At 38.5% G+C, this 22,044-nt stretch overlaps 1 protein-coding gene across 1 annotated transcript in view; it reads right to left on the bottom strand.

The window, feature by feature from the left end:
* Positions 1–21,139, bottom strand: part of LOC5576099 (galactokinase) — a 182,519-nt gene extending 161,380 nt beyond the window's left edge. Inside the window, exon 1 of the mRNA XM_021849466.1 lies at positions 21,046–21,139. The gene's annotated coding sequence lies outside the window, so the exon portion shown is untranslated. The remainder of the gene's footprint in view (positions 1–21,045) is intronic.
* Positions 21,140–22,044: the final 905 nt, after the last annotated feature.

Genomic DNA, 22,044 nt, shown 5'->3' with positions numbered 1-22,044 from the left:
TTTAACCTTCCGCGGATGTTAAGAAAAACAACTTAATAAGATACTGGGGTCATTATGACCCAGAAATGTATACCCCTATAAATCAACGAAATATCAACCGAATAATGAAATTTATGCCGCATTCGAAAGATATACTCCTCAAGATTCTGATCAGTACCTGGAATACCGGTTCCGGTTCAAGTGGCCACCGGGAATCGGCTACGAAGGGGACCATGTTGGCCACGTGGAATTTCAGTACACCCAGTCCAGAAATCTGCAGTCATCACCAAATTGTATGAGATGCAGGCTATATAGGAACGTACTGCCTTCAGCAAACTTGCTTCAGGGACCAAGAACTTCCACATGGGATACAATTTAGTTCAGAACTCGACCACCGCGTGGCGCTAGCGTCGATACGAACTTCCGGTATGGACTAATTATGCGATAACTCGAGATTGGGAGCATATAGAAGAATGCTGTCTTCGGCAAAGTTGCTAAGAAGGACAAGGGCTTCCACATAAGGTACAATTTAGTTCAGAACTCGACCACCTCGTGGCGCTAGCGTCGACATGAACTTCCGGTAGGGGCTAATTATGCGATAACTCGAGATTGCGAGCACATTGAAGGTTGCTGTCTTCGGCAAAGTTGCTCAGGAGGACAAGGGCTTCCACATAAGGTACAATTTAGTTCAGAACTCGACCACCGCGTGGCGCTAGCGTCGATACGAACTTCCGGTATGGACTAATTATGCGATAACTCTAGATTGGGAGCATATAGAAGAATGCTGTCTTCGGCAAAGTTGCTCAGAAGGACAAGGGCTTCCACATAAGGTACAATTCAGTTTAGAACTCGACCACCGCGTGGCGCTAGCTACGATATGAACTTCCGGTATGGACTATTTATGCGATAACTCGAGATTGCGAGCACATAGAAGGTTGCTGTCTTCGGCAAAGTTGCTCAGAAGGACAAGGGCTTCCACATAAGGTACAATTTAGTTCAGAACTCGACCACCTCGTGGCGCTAGCGTCGACATGAACTTCCGGTAGGGGCTAATTATGCGATAACTCGAGATTGCGAGCACAATGAAGGTTGCTGTCTTCGGCAAAGTTGCTCAGGAGGACAAGGGCTTCCACATAAGGTACAATTCAGTTTAGAACTCGACCACCGCGTGGCGCTAGCTACGATATGAACTTCCGGTATGGACTATTTATGCGATAACTCGAGATTGCGAGCACATAGAAGGTTGCTGTCTTCGGCAAAGTTGCTAAGGAGGATAGGATGCAATTTAGTTCAGAGCTCGACCAACGCGTGGCGCTAGCGTCGATATGAACTTCCGGTATGGACTATTTATGCGATAAATCGAGATTGCGAGCACATAGAAGGTTGCTGTCTTCAGCAAAGTTGCTCAGGAGGATAAGGACTTACACATAGGATACAATTCAGTTCAGAACTCGACCACCGCGTGGCGCTAGCGTCGATATGAACTTTCGGTTGGAGATAATTATGCGATTAGTTGAGATTGCGACCATATAGACGGATTTTTTTTTTCTGTCTGGAACATAACCACTGCGACCAACATTTGATCTATTGTAGTGTATCTCGTGTGTTTTGTTTAGTTCATATCGTTTTACTCTGTCACTATTGAGAAGAGATAAAGTATTCGGTTTTCTTTCAGTTGTAATTTGTAACTCGATCGCTGGAAAGGATTCTAATTGGAAGGTTTCGCTTTTTTTTCCCTTCGAAGAGTGTGGTGAGTGCACCTTTGTCAGTCAAAATCGGATCCTTTGATAAAGCTAAGAAATTACACAGATATTGTCCATGCATCAGAATCCTTGTCCTTACTTTTTCAAACTAGAGAACTAAATGAATAAAGGATTAGAAAACAAATTGTTGAATTAGACTCCATTTTTTTCCGTATCTCGATCATTGTCAGATCTTTCTCGGCAACTGGGAAAACCGAGACTTGTCACTTTTAACAAGGTTTCGAATGTTACAAGGACTAATAAGTGTTCCTTTCATTACTAGAACATCCTGTTCTCTTTGTTTGAAGCAGTCAGTCACTTATCTTTTCCCTATAACGCACCACGAAAAGTTAATGTACCCGCGTTATGGGTCATTTAGAAGGATGCTGTCTTCCGCAAAACTGCTCAGGAGGATAAAGACTTCCACATTGGTTACAATTTAGATCAGAACTTGGCTACTGCGTAGCGCTTGCGTCGGTATCAACTTCCGGTAAGGGCTAGTTATGCGATAACTCAAGATTATGTGCATATAGAAGGATGTATTTGGTAAAGTTGCCCAAGAGGATATTTTTTTGTCTCTTATAATGAGGTTTTTAACCCATATCAAGTTTATGTCGAGACCAACAGCTCCAAAGTGACCATCAGGTTATGTGATTTGATCCCAGGTCTTCAGCGTGAGGGGTTTGTGGACCAACCACAATATTAGAGTCAGTCTCACAAAAGAATAAGGTATTCCACATGGGCCACAGTTCAGTTTAGAACTCGACCACCCGGTGGATTTGACGTCGTTTTCTATTTCCGGTAGAGGTTAATTATTAGAGGGGGGTTTCACATTTTTCGAGCCCAAACCCAACCCGTACTCTACTTACTTTATTTCTTCAAACCCGGAACCGACCCGAACCTGAAAAAATCCTCTGTTCAAATCCGTACTCGACTCGAAACCCAAGAAATTTTTGTAAGAAAAAACAGAGTTTTAAAAATAGATAAATTCATCGTTTCTGATGCATAAGGAAGCTTTCTGGTTGTTAATCTTTCCATAACTTTTACTAAACTCCACCTAAACCCGATTTTTTACAAGCCCGATTCCGACTTAATCGAAAAAAAATTTCTAGCCTGCAAATCCGACCCGAACCGGTCGAGTTCGGGTTTGAAAACCCGAGACCCGACCATCTCTACTGATTATGCGATATATCGAGATTGTGAACTTATAGAAGGATGCTGTCTGCGGCAAAATTGTTCGAGAGAATAAGGAATTCGGCATGAACATACGTTCAAAATTTGACCGGCATGTGGTGCTGGCGTCTATATGCATTTCCCGAAGGAGCTCTCTTTTGAAGGTTTTATCTTCGGCAAACTTGTTAAGTTTTTTTTATTCTGCGTAGTAAATTCCGCGTGACGCTCGTCATAATATTGCTCCTATATGTTATCAACTACACGATCTGAAATGAAGTATATGGTACGATATAAACTATATAATATGAAATGAGCTCTATGATATGATATGAACTATATTGTAGTCACTTCTAAAATTCCAACAAGAGTTAGATACAGATAATGTCATAAAGTTGCGGAAAAAATACTTCTAAATTTCTTTAGAAGTTTTTGCACTACCTGTGCACTTTTTTTTTAATTGGATCCGGAGGAATCTTATGACTTTACACCAGTATTTCCTTCTGGAATTCCTTCAAAAAATCATCTGGATCTCAAGGCGTAGTTCACATCAGAGTTATTCAAAGGAGATAGTCCAGTAACCTTAAATGATTTGTATGATGAATTCTACAGTTTTGTACCGAGAGCTCATCCGATGGTATACAAACTCAAGCCCTTCTGCTCATCATCTTCTACAAATATCTTCAGAGACTCTTCCAGAGATTTCTCCAGGAAATCTTTCGAAGATTCCTCCTGGGATTTTACCAGAAAATAATCCAAGCTGATCTTTACCTTAATCCCTACAGTGATTTCTCCTGGAGATCCACTAGGACTTTTGCCAGAGATTCTACCAGGAAGAACTTTTGTTCGCCATGCATGAAATTGTAGTTATTTGAAGACATTTTCCTCAAAGCAGTTTTTCGAGCTAAGATTATAACTAACTGACAGTATATTTGATTCTTGGTTTCCATACTCATATTTCTCCAGGCCAGGGAGTTGACAAGAAATTTTCACAAGGATTCCTACAAGAAAATATGTACCTTAGCGATTTCGCAAAGATTTCCAGCAGAAATGTCTTTAGTTTTTTTTAAATCTTTATTTGAGTGTATTTTAACGCACGAGGGCTAGTTCTACACTAAATGTCTTTAGTGATTTCTCCATTGATTCCTCCAGAAAAATCTTTACTGGGATTATTTCAGGAATTTCCCCAATGATTCCTCCAGGATTCGTTTCAGGAATGCTTCGAAATTTCTCCGAGAAATCCAGGGATTTTTTAAGTAATTTCTTCTGGCATTCCTTTACAAAACTTTCCACAGACTTTTGCAAGGATTGCTCCAAAAAATGTGTCTACAGGGATTCTTGCACAGATATCTTCAAGGCTTTCTCCAGGAGTTACACTAAAACAATCTCTTCAAGGATTACTAAAGATGTTTCTCTAGTGATTTCTCCAGAATTTATTCCGAGGATTCCTCTACGAATACATACAAAGATATCCCCAAGCAGTTCTCTCGAGATTCGTCCAGAAATTATACCGGAGATTTTTTCCAGGATTCCTCCACGGATCGCTCCAGGGATGATTCTTCGAGGAAATTCTACAAGGATTTCACAAGGAATTTCTGCAGCCGTTCTAAAACTCACAAATTCCTCAAGGAAATTACATGAATTGCCTCAAAGATTTCCCAAGATAATCTTTCAGAATTCCTCAAGAATTTCTTCAGGGATTCGTTCTGGGTCCAATAATACTCCATGAATTCCCCCAAGACTTCTTCTTGAAATTTCTTCAGAGATTCTCCCATAAATTCCTGCTGGAATATTATCAGAACTTATGCTAAATATTTCTCTATGGATTACATTAAAAAAATCTCTACATATAATCCTCCAGTTAAATCTCTACATTTTTTTAAATCTCTTCATGGATTCCTTCGAATATTTCTCCTTAGATTTTTCCAGAATGTTTTTCCATTTAAATATTTCTATAAAGATTCTTCCAGAGATTTTTCCAGAAAAAAATCTATAGGGGATTTTCCAGGGATTTCTCTAACGATTCCACCATCAAAATCTCTATAACGATTCTTCCTGGGATACCTCCAAGGATTCTCCAGTGGTTCCTCCAGATATGTCTCCAGGAGTCCTTCAGTAATTGACTTATAGAATCCTTCATGGATTCTTACAGGAGTTTATCCTAAGGCTCCTCCAGGGATTTCTCTATGCAAATCTTTACAGTTTACTGTAGATATCGTTTCAGGAATGAACTGGTAGAGATTTGACTGTTTATATAAATGAAATATGAGTTTCGTCTACGTAGTCTTTATTATAATTAGAATGTTTAAAAAAATAAAGACTGCGTAACTGAAAAGCATATTTGATGTTCCGGGAATTTTTGTAAGGAATTCCTCCAGAGTTTTCCTCGAGAATCCCTTCTTAGGCTCCTGCAAGAATTTCTTCAGCGATCCCTATAAGAACTCATAAAATAATTTCTTGTAAAATCCCCAATTGAATGGTGGAATCTCTGGAATAATTCGTTATAGAATTCCTGGAGGCAATTTTTGGACTAATTCCTAGAAGAATCTTGAGAGGACTACCTACGGAATGTCTCGAGAAATATCTTAAGTAATCTTCTTGGAGGAATCCTTAGGGGAATCTGTTATTTTTATTGGAGGAATGTCAGGAGAGATAGCTTGAAGAATCTTTGGAATAATCGCTGTAGAAGTCCTTGAAGTAATCTCTGCAATAATGCCTGGAAAAGTTCCATGAGGATGGATTAATTCCCGGAGAAATCTTATAAATCTATAAACTCCCTCAAAAGAGTACCTTTTGAAATTTTCCATAATTTTTATCTGGAGCGAATTCTTCAGAGTTTTTGTAAATCCCTCACAGGTCTTTTTTATTGAATTCTTCTACGATCTGATTTTAAATTGTTTTCGGTATTTCTCAAGTTATTATTTTTCGATTTGACGATTTGAATTTTCTCAAGAGGGTTTTCTTGAAAACACTTCCGGGTACAGTTTAATAATGCGTCCCATTGAAGCTATTTCTGGAATTCCTCCAGCTGCTTTTTCTAGTATTAGTCCAAAAGATGTTTGCAACATTCGTTCAAGTTAATGTATGAATTCCTCCACGGTCATTCTTGGAATTGCTCTGTAAGTCTACTGAAAGTCTCGTTGAAGTTTTACATGAGTTGAATTTGATTCTTCTAATAACTTATTATGGAATTTTACGAGAAAATTGATTTTTTGTACAAATCTTCTTTCAAGATAATGTGATGAAATTTCTCTAAGTTCTTCATGGTAATATTGTTATAATACAAAATTTTTACACTAAATCTTGTACGCAATATATGTTGAAATTTGCAGAAGTTAACGAAGAAGAATTTTTTATGTTGACATTACTATCCTGTTATTTTTTTTTATTTACGCAAAAATAATTTATTCTGAAACAAATCAACTACTTCAGCATTAAATTTAACGTTAGATCAAATTCACGCACCTTTTCATTTTACTATAAACTTGTATTTATCTCAATACAGGTCGGACTCGATAATCCGGAGTATCGATTTTTATTTCATCCTCCGGATAATCGAATCGCTAAAAGAAAAATTTAAATTTGCGATAAAATTACTTAAATATTATCGTTTTTCGTTGTTTTTATTTATATGATGCAGTGGCGTAGCCATAAATTATTTCTAGGTACATTGGGGCTTGAGAAGAAAAAAAATTTGACTAGTATACACAAGAAAAAAACTTTTCTCAAACTCTCGTTTTCTTACCTACGCCCAAAACTGCTTAACCATTTATATTGTATATAACAATACTAAACTATCTCAAATTTATGCATAAAAACTGAAAACAAGAATATCAAAAACAAACTCCGGATAATCGAGTCCGACCTGTAATAACATTGATGATTATCACTATCCGAAAACATTCACATCTTTGTACTTCAAGTCATGCTAGCAAATCTTCTTACTTCTAACTTGCGAAGAATAGTTTAGGTGATAAGATAATCACCATTCACGCAGAGGAATACGTTCAAATTAAAGTTTACGACGTGCACTTTTTTAAGTGAAGGTAAGAAAAGGTAAGAAATATCTTAAGAAAAAAAACAAGCTCAAGAGTTTCTTTCGGAATTCTATCTTTAACTTCTTCTAGGGATACGCCCCAGAATATTTTTTGAGGACATCCTTATAAATTATCTCCTAGGAGAGACGCCCCTAATACTCTTCAAGGCGTAAGTTTATCAATCTATTTATTTTTCCAATGATTTTAAAAATTGCTCCTTACTGTTTAGGTCATTTTGGAGTTTCTCACGGATTTCTTTCAGCAATTTGTTTTTCTGTTTTCATAGAAAATTGTTTGAAAGTTCCTTGCACAAATTATCTACCTATGCATTTCCTTCCACAATCTCTCCAGAAATTGTTTCTTCACTTTTGCAAGAAATAGTTTGCAACTATTGCTAATTTTTTTAATTAGAGGTTTCGTTGGATGTAGTAAATGGGTCCCGCTTTTTGTGATACTTTCATGATTTTTTCTTGATATTTTTCCAGTAATTTTTTCAAGTTCCTCTAGGAGGGTTAAGAAAATCTCGCTTTTGTTAAATATTAGAACACTAAAATGTTCGTACTTGGTAAAATATTTCTTCCTCAAAAATGCATGGTAAGTCTGAAAATTGTCTGAAAAACGAGCATCCTTCTATGTGTATGCAATTTCTTAATATCGCATAACTAGCTCCTATTGTAAGTTCATAAAACGCCAGCAAACCACGGTGGTCAAATTCAGAGCTAAATTGTATCTCATGTGACTTATCATGTAACTTATCCTCCTGAGCAATTTTGCCGAACACATCATCCTTCTATATGCTCACAATCTTGAATTATCGCATAATTAGCCGAAAGTCCAAACCGACGCCAACGCCACGCGGTGGTCGAGTTCTGAACTAAATTGTACCTTATGTGGAAGCCCTTGTCCTCCTGACCAACTTTGCCGAAGACAGCAACCTTCTATGTGATCGCAATCTCGAGTTATCGCATAATTAGTCCCCACCGGAAGTTCATATCGACGCTAGCGCCACGCGGTGATCGGGTTCTGAACTGAATTGTATCCTATGTGGAAGTCCTTATCCTCCTGAGCAACTTTGCCGAAGACAGCAACCTTCTATGTGCTCGCAATCTCGAGTTATCGCATAATTAGCCCCTACCGGAAGTTCATGTCGACGTTAGCGCCACGAGGTGGTCGAGTTCTGAACTGAATTGTACCTTATGTGGAAGCCCTTGTCCTCCTGACCAACTTTGCCGAAGACAGCAACCTTCTATGTGATCGCAATCTCGAGTTATCGCATAATTAGTCCATACCGGAAGTTCATATCGACGCTAGCGCCACGCGGTGGTCGGGTGCTGAACTGAATTGTATCCCATGTGGAAGTCCTTATCCTCCTGAGCAACTTTGCCGAAGACAGCAACCTTCTATGTGCTCGCAATCTCGAGTTATCGCATAATTAGCCCCTACCGGAAGTTCATGTCGACGCTAGCGCCACGCGGTGGTCGAGTTCTGAACTGAATTGTATCCAATGTGGAAGTCCTTATCTTCCTGAGCAACTTTGCCGAAGACAGCAACCTTCTATGTGCTCGCAATCTCGAGTTATCGCATAATTAGCCCCTACCGGAAGTTCATGTCGACGTTAGCGCCACGAGGTGGTCGAGTTCTGAACTGAATTGTACCTTATGTGGAAGCCCTTGTCCTCCTGACCAACTTTGCCGAAGACAGCAACCTTCTATGTGATCGCAATCTCGAGTTATCGCATAATTAGTCCATACCAGAAGTTCATATCGACGCTAGCGCCACGCGGTGGTCGAGTTCTGAACTGAATTGTATCCTATGTGGAAGTCCTTATCCTCCTGTGCAACTTTGCAGAAGACAGCAACCTTCTATGTGATCGCAATCTCGAGTTATCGCATAATTAGCCCCTACCGGAAGTTCATGTCGACGCTAGCGCCACGCGGTGGTCGAGTTCTGAACTGAATTGTATCCTATGTGGAAGTCCTTATCCTCCTGTGCAACTTTGCCGAAGACAGCAACCTTCTATGTGCTCGCAATCTTGAGTTATCGCATAAATAGTCCATACCGGAAGTTCATATCGACGCTAGCGCCACGCGGTGGTCGAGTTCTGAACTAAATTGTACCTTATGTGGAAGCCCTTGTCCTCCTAAGCAACTTTGCCGAAGACAGCAACCTTCTATGTGATCGCAATCTTGAGTTATCGCATAATTAGCCCCTACCGGAAGTTCATGTCGACGCTAGCGCCATGCGGTGGTCGAGTTCTGAACTGAATTGTATCCTATGTGGAAGTCCTTATCCTCCTGAGCAACTTTGCCGAAGACAGCAACCTTCTATTTGCTCGCAATCTCGAGTTATCGCATAATTAGCCCCTACCGAAAGTTCATGTCGACGTTAGTGCCACGAGGTGGTCGAGTTCTGAACTAAATTGTATCCTATGTGGAAGTCCTTATCCTCCTGAGCAACTTTGCCGAAGACAGCAACCTTCTATGTGCTCGCAATCTCGAGTTATCGCATAATTAGTCCATACCAGAAGTTCATATCGACGCTAGCGCCACGCGGTGGTCGAGTTCTGTACTGAATTGTACCTTATGTGGAAGCCCTTGTCCTCCTGACCAACTTTGCCGAAGACAGCAACCTTCTATGTGATCGCAATCTCGAGTTATCGCATAATTAGTCCATACCGGAAGTTCATATCGACGCTAGCGCCACGCGGTGGTCGGGTTCTGAACTGAATTGTATCCTGTGTGGAAGTCCTTATCCTCCTGAGCAACTTTGCCGAAGACAGCAACCTTCTATGTGCTCGCAATCTCGAGTTATCGCATAATTAGTCCCTACCGGAAGTTCATATCGACGCTAGTGCCACGCGGTGGTCGGGTTCTGAACTGAATTGTATCCTGTGTGGAAGTCCTTATCCTCCTGAGCAACTTTGCCGAAGACAGCAACCTTCTATGTGCTCGCAATCTCGAGTTATCGCATAATTAGTCCCTACCGAAAGTTCATATCGACGCTAGCGCCACGCGGTGGTCGAGTTCTGTACTGAATTGTACCTTATGTGGAAGCCCTTGTCCTCCTGACCAACTTTGCCGAAGACAGCAACCTTCTATGTGATCGCAATCTCGAGTTATCGCATAATTAGTCCATACCGGAAGTTCATATCGACGCTAGCGCCACGCGGTGGTCGGGTTCTGAACTGAATTGTATCCTGTGTGGAAGTCCTTATCCTCCTGAGCAACTTTGCCGAAGACAGCAACCTTCTATGTGCTCGCAATCTCGAGTTATCGCATAATTAGTCCCTACCGGAAGTTCATATCGACGCTAGTGCCACGCGGTGGTCGGGTTCTGAACTGAATTGTATCCTGTGTGGAAGTCCTTATCCTCCTGAGCAACTTTGCCGAAGACAGCAACCTTCTATGTGCTCGCAATCTCGAGTTATCGCATAATTAGTCCCTACCGAAAGTTCATATCGACGCTAGCGCCACGCGGTGGTCGAGTTCTGTACTGAATTGTACCTTATGTGGAAGCCCTTGTCCTCCTGACCAACTTTGCCGAAGACAGCAACCTTCTATGTGATCGCAATCTCGAGTTATCGCATAATTAGTCCATACCGGAAGTTCATATCGACGCTAGCGCCACGCGGTGGTCGGGTTCTGAACTGAATTGTATCCTGTGTGGAAGTCCTTATCCTCCTGAGCAACTTTGCCGAAGACAGCAACCTTCTATGTGCTCGCAATCTCGAGTTATCGCATAATTAGTCCCTACCGGAAGTTCATATCGACGCTAGCGCCACGCGGTGGTCGAGTTCTGAACTAAATTGTATCCCATGTGGAAGTTCTTGGTCCCTGAAGCAAGTTTGCTGAAGGCAGTACGTTCCTATATGGCCTGCATCTCATACAATTTGGTGATGACTGCAGATTTCTGGACTGGGTGTACTGAAATTCCACGAGGCCAACATGGTCCCCTTCGTAGCCGATTCCCGGTGGCCACTGGAACCGGAACCGGTATTCCAGGTACTGATCAGAATCTTGAGGAGTATATCTTTTGAATGCGGCATAAATTTCATTATTCGGTTGATATTTCGCTGATTTATAGAGGTATACATTTCTGGGTCATAATGACCCCAGTATCTTATTAAGTTGTTTTTTTGTGGCGCCATCTTAGAATCACCTTAAGAAAAAAAATTTTTGGTCTTGCGCTTCGTTTCCACAAAATATTAAAAGTCAGGAAATTTCAGAAAGATCCGTTTGATAACAACAGAGATATTGCAGGTTGAAATCCGATTTTGGGTCATAATGACCCCAGTATCAAACTAAGGTTAATAAGAATGATATTACCCTCGTTGAAGTTATTAGTGCTAGTAATGTTACATTTTAATACTTTAAAATTAAAATGTACCTTTATTTAATCAAAATATAATAAAAAGTACGTATATATATTAGTTCATACTAATTTGAACAAAAAAAAAACATTGTAACTAGATAAATTTGGAGAAAATTCATCCATTTATACGCATAAGTTATACAGAAGTATTGTAGGATTATTTCTAACGATAAACACTCTTGATTTAAAAATATTAGTTACATTTACTTTTGAATAACAAACTGAAATCCTTCTATTCTATTTCTGAATATATGTGTATCATCTGTCTAGAGCAGTTTATATGGTCAAATAAGGTACGATACTATGCTTTCGATTGGAAAATTAGTATATTTTGCTCTTTTACAACTTAGCTTATACAAACCACGAAAAGTTTCGTGTAAATTTTAAAATTATTATATTTTTTATATTTTTTTATACCCGAAAGGTTAAAAAAAAACTTTTAGGTGGAATAATTCAAATTTTCTATAGTCAATTTGACAACTTCAAGCTGAGAATGGAACAAAATAAAGGAATACAACATTTGCGGATATTAAAGCTTTTTAAAATTCTCGTAAGCAGTCTGCCAATAAATGATAATTATTCTTGATCCACTTACCCCACCCCATTAAAAGTAGGGGTAAGTGTACCATGTCCAATATATTTGTATTTATTTATAAAAATAACATATTTTTCATTGTGATTCATTCAATTAGAACTGAAATGCTCACCATGTGTCGAAAAAAATAATAGAATTCGATTTTAGACAGAGATACAATGGATTTTTGATTGATGGAAAACAATTTTCAAATTAATTACTTTTTGCAGCTAACATGTTTGCTTGTGTTAGTGTACGTGTAGTACCAGTTTTGCAATAGTATCAGTGTTAGCGTAAGAATATAACCTAAAACGAAGCAATGGTGCGAAAACATTCAACATATTCAAGTATTAATGCTTTATATTGACAAATGATCCACTTACCCCACTGATACACTTCCCCCACTGTACCTTAATACAGTGGAACATTTAAAGAAAAAAAAATCACTAATTGAAGTTTAACACTTCAGTACCGAGTGCTCGACTAATAAAAAAGTGTACCGGAACATTATTTTTTCTTGAAGTATCACTTTATTTAATGTCACTGAATCTATTGCCGTTTTCAAGAACGTCCTAGCATGTCTGTTTTTAAAATAAATTATTGGTTTCAGCCAACTTGCAGGCGAGTTTACCGGCTTGTATGTAGATAAATGTGATAAATCTACATCTTATATGAGTTTTTGAATGTTAGTCATTGAATCAATAAAATATGTAATGCTTGCGTTACTACAAAACAGTACTTTTTGATTATTTAAGGAGTATTGTAACTGGCATTTAAAAAAAAACAATTTATTTTGCCTGGAGGATTTTTTATAAATTTAACGACCTCTAGCAACAATTTGTGACTAGTAAATTTCTGTAAGCTGTATTAGATTCAACATTCTAAAATTTCATGAAGATACGTGATTTGATCTTTTAAATAAGCGAGTGTAACATATGTTCCGCAGTGTAACATGTATTTTTGAATGAAAAACATCACTTAAGTGCTTGTTGTTTATTCAGTAAAACTAATGTTGAATATGTTCATTGAAAACAAACATAAATCTCTTGATTTTCAAGTGGAGAAGAGGTGCGTGTCTACTAGAAGATCAGGATCCCAAAAAATGGAATCGGAACGTGCGTGGCGTGGTGAACCTGACGTTAGATCAATAGTCTTTTAAAATTTCAATCATTTCAGCCCTATTCCTTCATCCTCGACGTAAACTTATTTGAGATTCCGAAATATTCAATAGAATGCTAAATTTTACTGATTTTTGTCCTCTCCCCTTTGAAGAAGGACTTTTTCTTTATCTCTGTTAAATTATATCATGTTTGAGACCAAAGAGATAAAACATTATGACAGTTTTTTGTCCAAAATATAACAGGGTCGATAGTCTTTTCAAAAACAAGCTCTATCTTGCGCCGTTACCCCAAACATTCATAGCACTTGAGATACTTGAGCAAAAGCAAAGTGCTTAGAAAAGTGTGCTGTAATCCGTCAAACATGGGTAATGAATTAAGTACTAGAACAGGTACCCAGTTTGAGCTTTACTACAACATCTTTTAAGGGTGTACGGAATCAAATTGCGACACCCACAAATATTTGGTAAAATTCTCACGTTCAATCATTTTCAAACAAGTTATGAATATATTTCATGTTTGTTTTATTGAATTTCAATTCCACATCCAAATGCACGAATTGTTCTATTCACAGTACTTATAAGGTCCATAAGGACCAACTTGTTTTTTGCGTGGCTGTCCATTTTTTCTTCATATTTTCTTTCGCTTTCACTTTCTTAGGATGCTTCCGAAGCGCCTGCTTCACGATGGCCCAGTACTTTTCAATTGGCCGCAGTTCCGGTGCGTTCAGGGGGTTGAGATGCTTCGGCACCAAATTGACCTTCTTAGCATTGTACCTGGGAGGGAGAAACCAATACAAAATTTCTGTGCGTCATAGTGAGCCGAGATTCCGCTGTCACGAACTGTCACTGTGAGCCCAGATCTCAAACATTAGACTAACATGGAAAAAGCGCGTAACAGATTAAAACACATTTTCGCATTTCATCATAAGTGACAAAAATTGAATGAAAATCAATTCATGCACATAATGCAAGTAATGCCACGTGAGCACCTTTCAACTGATTGAATTTAAAGCATTGAAAAACGCATTGTTTTACTTTTTCCAATGAAAATTAATATTTATTGCATAGAAAACTGTGGCCCTTTTTCCATGATTGTCAGGAAAGATCGAAAGTACACAACAAAAGAAAACTAGCGATTTTCCCCAAGCCTGCCTTGATTGTTGTTGGCAAGCTGGAGTTATCTTGCAGGTCAAACAAACGTTGTTATATATTTCGTGTGTAGTATCGGTGCCTCCCTCCCAGCATTGTACCATTCGAAAACCTCTTTCGAGTAGGGGAAGTGGTGGTAAACTGAACAGGGGTGGTAAAATGAACACCGTGCCCTTTACCGAGAAAAAACAAATTTCAATGAATTTTTATCACGCACGGACGATTTATAGCATAATTCCGAGTGTTTGGATTGATACGGAGGTCAATTGAAGTTATAATATCAACGAAAACTAAGATTTTAGAAAATCACGTTTGAAAATTGGAGCTGACGTAACTTTTGGCTCGGAGGTCTTGAGGTTTTTCAGTAATAAGAATATCGTTGTGATGTGATGTCAAACCTGAAACTTTTACATTTCTTTTTGAATGGATTACAATCATCTATAGACAGTGAATCAATTGTCACCCAACACGCAGCAACAAAGACATTGTCATCCCCTATTCTTGTTGCAACAATTTTATTCCGCAACATCAGTTTATCGGCACTTGAACAGAATATGACAATGATCGATCACTACGTGCGCAACGATTTTCTAGGCTTCGCATTGCATTGCGGAGAACTTTCTCCGAGTTGGTAAGCGTTGACACATTATTCGAACAGCATCCATAAAACAAATTTGGTTTTGTGTTTAAAATAACTGATAAATCGCGAGTTGAAAATGTTGCAACAATGTTGCGCTCTGTGATTGTCATGACAATTTTACTTTTTATTGTATCCTTATCCGCAACAGTTGGGACAAACGGTTGTGAGCGAGCTTGCTGCTTCACTGTCTATAGATATGTTTTCGGGAATGCAGCGAAAATTGTTAAAAATATTAGTTTTGTTCACGTTTCTTTGCATGATGTTCATTTTACCACCAACAGCTGTTCATTTTACCCACATAGTGCAGGTAAAATGAACATTTCAATTGGGTTTTGCTAGCGATAAATTTCTTTCTAAAGTTTTATCGGCTCTATCAGTCTTGAGGCAGCTAAAACGACTTTTGCTTCTACTTTTCCGACGTTTCGGCGTATATTTCGCCTTCTTCAAGGGTTTCTACAAACATAAATAAGTGTGGTTATTTATAAAGTACAAAATAAAATTAATACAAATTTTCGAAAAAAACGGTGGTTTTGTTGTGTGACTTACAGAGGCTGCGTTTTGTTGTGTGTATTGGTGTCTTGTCCGACTTGTGACCGTCTAAAATTTCTAATGGCGTCCCACTATGACTGATGTTTCAAAAATTAACTTCAACATTGATCGTTAATATTTCACCTTTTCAACTTACTTTGTGCGTATCATTCTTCGTGGCTCTCACTGTATTACGAAATGTTTCACTGGGCTTTTTAAACTAGCTTTCGCTTGCACCTACGCTTTTCGATAAAAGCTCTACGCGATAATCGCCCGCGCACAGTTGCTTTTGCCTTTCCTAACTGATGGAAATGAGACTAGTATGTGTATGTTCTTGCTTGATGTTGTGTGTGTTTATTGTGTTTGCACATTTTGTGATTGTGTTGGTGGTATATTTGGTATTTGGTATATTTTCTGTTAGTGTTTGTTCTATTCTTGATTGCATGTAGAATGCCTGCATATTTTGCACTTAATCCATCTGTATCTGTTCTTCTGTTGATACTGTGCTCATTGTTTACTATTTGGCATATTTCTAGGAGAGGTAGTTTGTACTGTTTGTTATGTTTATCTAAAATTTTTACTTTTTCTAGGTCGAAACGGTGGTTGTTCTGGATGCTGTGTTCAAGTAATGCTGTTTTCTGGCTGAGGAGGATGATCTGTGGGTCGGTGGTGTTGATGTTTACTGCTTTTAAACGGTCCAGGGTGTTGTAATGTGTTCTGTGGCCGCTCATTCGTGTGTTCAACTTGTTGGTCGTCATTCCTACATAACAGGCTGAACAATCTTTACATGGTATGTTGTAAATGATGTTTGTTTGTTGTCCAGGTGGAATTGGGTCCTTGATGTTGGTGAAAATTTGTTTGACTGTTTTTATGTTGTAGTTTGCTAGTTTGATGTTTGTGTAGTCCTTTTTCAGCAGCCTGTCGATTTTACTCGATAGGCCCGGTATGTATGCCAGCGATCGGTAGGTATGTTCCAGGTGTTGTTCCTCTGCGTTTTTCGGTTGCCTGTGATGACGTCGTTCATTCATCCTGTTCTCAAGTCGGTGGCGAAGAGTTGTTGGATAGTGGTTGATTTGCAGTTGATTGTCAATGATGTTTCGTTTTTCTTCTTCTGTTAGGCCGGTTGATAATCGGTTGACGCGATGAATGAAGTTTTTAGCCACATTCAACTTCATTTTCATTGGATGGTATGATAGGAAGCCAAGAAACCTGCCACTCGCTATCGGTTTGGAATACTATCTAGAAATGTAAGAACAATATTCCCTACACACGAAATTTTCTAATTTTGTGCGAAAGCTGGTTCACAGGACCTGTCATTCAGGTGGCAAATATCCTTCAAATGATTTTCCACGACCATGTCTGAGTCCGCAAGCTTTTTATTACCTAGCTTTCTATAGCCCATATTATATATTTTGGTAAATTGAATAAAAACAAAATGGTGGCTAAAGAAATTTTATATGGAAAATTTTGGTTCCCAAGCAACATAGGGATATCTACAAACCAGATGATCAATATCGCAATATCATCAATATACAAAAAGAAGAGTTTTTTTTTCAGAAATTGTGGAAAAATGGAGCAAAAATATAAAGAAATAAAAAAGTTATAGCGATTTGAATATTTGTAATGGTACCCTGCGGTAGCGGGGTTAACATTGCACACCCTGTTGTTGCCGAGTACGTTTTGTTAATCAGACATACGGGATATGTCCTGAAGCCATTTAAAATATATTGTTTTCAAACAGATCAAACTCTAAAAGTCTTATGTTACACCCCAACATTTATTCATTTGGACCTCCAGAAGCTACTGTGAATTTTTGAGTGGAATCTGTCAACTCTAAGTGGGGGTTGAACGAGCTTGAAGTCTGTATATGAAAAAATACGATTAAAGATATGGTAAAAATTCTCCAATCAAAATAAAAGAGCGCTTATTATTATGTATGTTTGTATGGAATCTAGATGGCCATGTATTTTTGTACAGCCATCATCCTAGATTGAGCCTTAATCTGCAAACGATTCCATTGGATCGCAAGGTAAATTTTCATTATTGATTAGAATTCAAAATACTATATGAAGGGCCAAAAAGGATGTGGCGGACCCTTAAGTAGAGACGTTTACGCAAAACCCGCGAAAAAAATAATATCCTTCAAATAGTATAATCCAATAAATAGAATAATGAGAATCACAGTTGATGTCCAACTATCCATGAGATAGTTTTTATAAGAAGGGAGTATCAAATCCATTCCAAATGATCGTAATGGGCCATTTTAATACACATGTAACACAGAAGGCCAAGATTGGTTGTGCAAATCTCGGTTACAGTTCATTTATTGACATTTCAACAAAATCGGCATTTGAAGACAGCGGCACTCATAGGTAGGTACCGAACTTTTTGCACCGCGGGCCAAATTGATGAAAAACATTAGGCGGTGGGCCAAACTACTCATAGGAAATTTAAGTAATTTTTGTAATATCCACCGTTTCTTTTAGTGAAATTGAGATAAATATAATTGCTTCTGCTCAGGAATATGTAAAATTCAGTCATGGATTTTAAATCAATCTTGACCAAGAATTCATGAAAATCATGAAAAACATCCTGGTCTTGGCATTGTGAGAATAATATCCAAATTGTAAATGGTGTTATTTGAAAAAAAAAACTTGTTTTAAACCTCCGAGAATGCTGTATAGAATCTTGCACAGATTTTTTTTTAGAAATCCAACTAGGATCACATGAATAGAACTCTGTGGAAAATTGCAAACGATTGTATGAAAAAACATCCAAAGTTTACCGAGAAAATCTTGTCCATGGTTTTATGAGAACCCTGTGAAAGATTTTCCGTGAAACCTGTTCATATGTAAATATGTTAATCGCTCTCAGGGTGGTTTGAAATACATGACTAAAATTCTTAGAGAAATCAATGTGAAACTTATCAGTGAGGCGTCTGATTTGAAAACGATCTTTGGCAAAGTTGTAGCTGATGCATGAATCTAACAGTATCAGCGTAGCGCTAACCCCCAAGAGCACATAGGCAAATACTATGAACGATTGAATGAATTGCTTGCTTTTCCCATAGTAATTCCCATACAAACTTTGACTTATGCAGTCTCATTTTTTATCCAAATGAGCTCAATTTTTGAGAGGACACTCAGAATTTTATCTAGAATCGAGTGAGCGGTGTGGAGCGAACACGATTTTCTGAACCATCCTAGTATATAGTATCTTTTGATACCGTACTGCATCGAATTGCCAGACGCTTGGAAAACTGGACAATGGCGTTTTAACGTTTTTTTTACTAAATTGCCAAATTTTCACCAAGAATTCAGATTGAACCGGTTCCAGAGGCTTAGACTGCGAAATGATGATACCATGTGCATTGAGGTAATCGAGTTCAGTTCGCCTCCGAGCGTCGAGGTCTCTCAAGCTTGTAGGTTGAAGCGCCCATATAGCGAATAGGGAGTCAAGGGTTCGATTCCCATCGGAGCATGTGGTTTCTTTTCGCGGTTTTGATTTCAATTTGTACAATTGACTCTTGTTCGTCGTGTACACATAAACTTTGAAACCTTACAACAATTTTGGAGTGATTAAAGGCCGGTATCCGGGGTTCGAAGCGTCCGGGCAATTTGAATGAACACGGTATAACAAAAGCATAAAAATGAGCTCTAATTTTAAATATAACTGCATGGAAATAATGGTTCATGTAAAAATTACTGAAACTCTTGATCTTCGATAAAATTATTTAATATTCACAGAAAATATGTTCATATATCATATTTAATGAATGCTAAATGCAATCCTATAATGTTACTTCTACAATTTTTTACTGAGAGCTTTCCTTGCCAAAGTTGCCATTTTCGCATTCGTATATCGTGTAACAGGTACGATGACACTCTTTGTCCAGGGAATTCAAGGAAATTTCCATTACAAAAAGATCCTGGACCGACTGGGAATCGAACGCAGACACCTTCAGCATGGGTGTGCTTTGTAGCCGCGTACTCAAACCACTCGCCTTAGGAAGGCCCCATGTGAATATTCCTTTAAAATAGCGTAAAATCATCAAATATTGACGGTGGTGCTTAAATACTATATATTTCGAATGCTAGACATTTTTAAGTGAATAATGGTTCCAGAAACACCGTGTACGCAACTTTCAATTCCCCTCTGCTAGCCGAGAGGCCTTCCCGCTTACCCCTTCGTTAACTGAATGGTATGCTTTCGACGCACATATGGTGAAAATTGCATAATCGGTCGGTCATTGCCAATACGAAAAAAGGTATCCATCGGAGAGCAATTACACCGACTAATAGCTGGATTGATGCACCTCGTTCAGCTCGTATATGTGAATTCTTTGGGCTTCCTACGGTACGCTCGCTCGTACGGAACCAAGCACTTTAAAGTACACTTTAAAAGCCTACAAAAAAAATTCTCAGCACTCCAGCGCACCATTGACCGTGGCCGCTATTTCGTGCACTCGGCGCAAACGGTTGAGTGGAGGTTGAGGTAGTGCTACAGAAACAATCACAAACCATTTAGGAAATTTAGTCACGAAAACATGTGTTAACAAACGCCCAGTAATGCGATCCCTCCGCAATTCCAACCGTTTGGCGTGTCTGTGAGAAAACCTTCAAGTCGTCTTCCTTGGTTGGAAAGGTGCTAATTTTGCGCTTTTTTTTTTGCAGAGCTCAGTCCAATATACGTTCAGGTGGAGAGAAGTAACGGAAACCTAAACGAAAGAACGATTCGGAAAATGATCAATCGGGAAGTTGTAAGAACCTGAAGTTGATCACGACTTAAGTTCAATTAACAGTTTTAATGATCAGCATGCAACTATAAAAAGTGTAAACGATACAAATTCGTTTCAAAGCACAAATTAAAGGCCGAAGTTAATTTAAAATAAAAACCAAACCAATCGAAAGATAATCCAATGCCGATCAAGAGCTAACCCAAAGCTAATATAAAGCCAATCTAAAGCAACGTCAAATCCAATCTACGATGTGACTCTGGCGGTCATTGAAAAGTTGAAATGTTCACTGATTCTTCTGATAAGCAAAACTGTCTTTTAATTATACAACTACTAAATGCGTTCCTATATCCCATCATACAATACATGGCAAACCAAAACCAAGAAGCCGAAGTAAATGCTTCCGTACAGCAATTATTTTGTCACAGTCGGTTGCTATCGTTTTGAATTAAAGTGCACCGAGCGGAAAGTTGAGAGCGATCTAATGCCCTCCCAAAAAATGTCCCGCAAAACAGCCCACCTCTCTTCCCACAATTCCTAAACGTGCCATACCATTCCGCTTTGCTACCGTTGCAGTGACTTGACTTAAGTTAATGCCAAGCTGTTCCGCTGCTCAGAATATTTAACACGTTCATTGTTCTGTTCTAATGTTTGTCGTATCACTTTCCTTTGTATTAATGTAGGGAAAAGGTGTTTACGGTGGTGTACTATTAGAAAATGAATCTTGAGCCTGTGAATAAGCTATCAATTATGATAATCCATTGCGAGATCAAAATTCAGGTTCAGAAATATAACATTAATGTACTTATCAACGGTTTTGACGACCCAGTCTTCAAAAGAAGTATAGAACAATATAAACATAACATAGCAGGTGCTTGAAGTTTTGATGAAAATTGTTATGCATCATAACGATAAATGAAGCACCGTGAACGGGAAATGAATGAATTTCAAGTAACCGACACGCTTCTTAGTGCTATTTTGTGATTCTTAAGGTGCTTACCCGTCGTCAATCGGGTGGGATTTTCGGCTTTTTTACGGCGGTGAGCACAAAACTGGCACGAGCACTGAAATGATTCACAAGCAAAATAAAACTGAGCTCGCCAAGAATCCTTGCAGAATCGCATCTCCCTTTAGATTTTGCTCTTGCTCTTATCATCATTGCCCGTGTTTTACTTACTGTTCGGCCGATTAAAACTAGGATTGTTTTGTTCTCTGTGTTTTGTTGCAGTGATAACCTGAATGAACTGAGGAACCGTACAGCGTAGATGTCAAAGGATGATTATTGTTATCGGTGAGTAGGCAGTTTGAATCTGTATGGAATCAGAGTGAAGATAAGGTAAACTGATTGAACGGAGTAGACCAGAAGACTATTTTGAACTAATCTTGGAAGAACTCTACAGCAAGTATTCACATATATGGGATACGTATGATCTTTTTTTAAAATTTCGAGCTAAATTTTTCCACACTGTAGCATTACGTCTCAACTGGGGCAAAGCCAACTCCATACCTTAGATTTCTTTGATCACTTTCAGTAATTTTACTTAAGATTATTCTCTGTAAATTTACCATTCTACTCCTCTCCACGACTACATATGTAGCTATCTACAACAACCTACATAAACCTACATGCAAGTAGTGTCACAAAAGGGAAGGCGAGAATATTGTCGTTCCAAAAAAATGCCCAACAGGACTGATACTCGAGCCCGCAATGATCGTTCTGAATCGTTGTGCGCTAATCGTGACGGCTATTTGGGCCGACAGCTGCATATACAATATATATACTAGTATATAGTATATAGTACTCACAGCGAGCTATCATAATTAAAAAGCTTTCAATGGAAGTTACTGTCGCGCCATGAATCTAACACAAGCAATCACATCAAGCAAAACATTAGCGTTATCAGTATTTTGTTTGAGCCGCCTACCTGCATGGCTAATTGGTTTGTTTGCCTCAGTGGCATAATAATATTTATTAGTTCAGAAAAAAATCACAAAAAAT

The sequence above is a fragment of the Aedes aegypti genome, chromosome 3 (genome assembly GCF_002204515.2).
Source record: "Aedes aegypti strain LVP_AGWG chromosome 3, AaegL5.0 Primary Assembly, whole genome shotgun sequence".
Taxonomy (NCBI): Eukaryota; Metazoa; Arthropoda; class Insecta; order Diptera; family Culicidae; genus Aedes; species Aedes aegypti.
The sequence above is the reverse complement of the archived record's forward strand: the minus strand, read 5'-3'. Positions and strand labels throughout refer to the sequence as shown.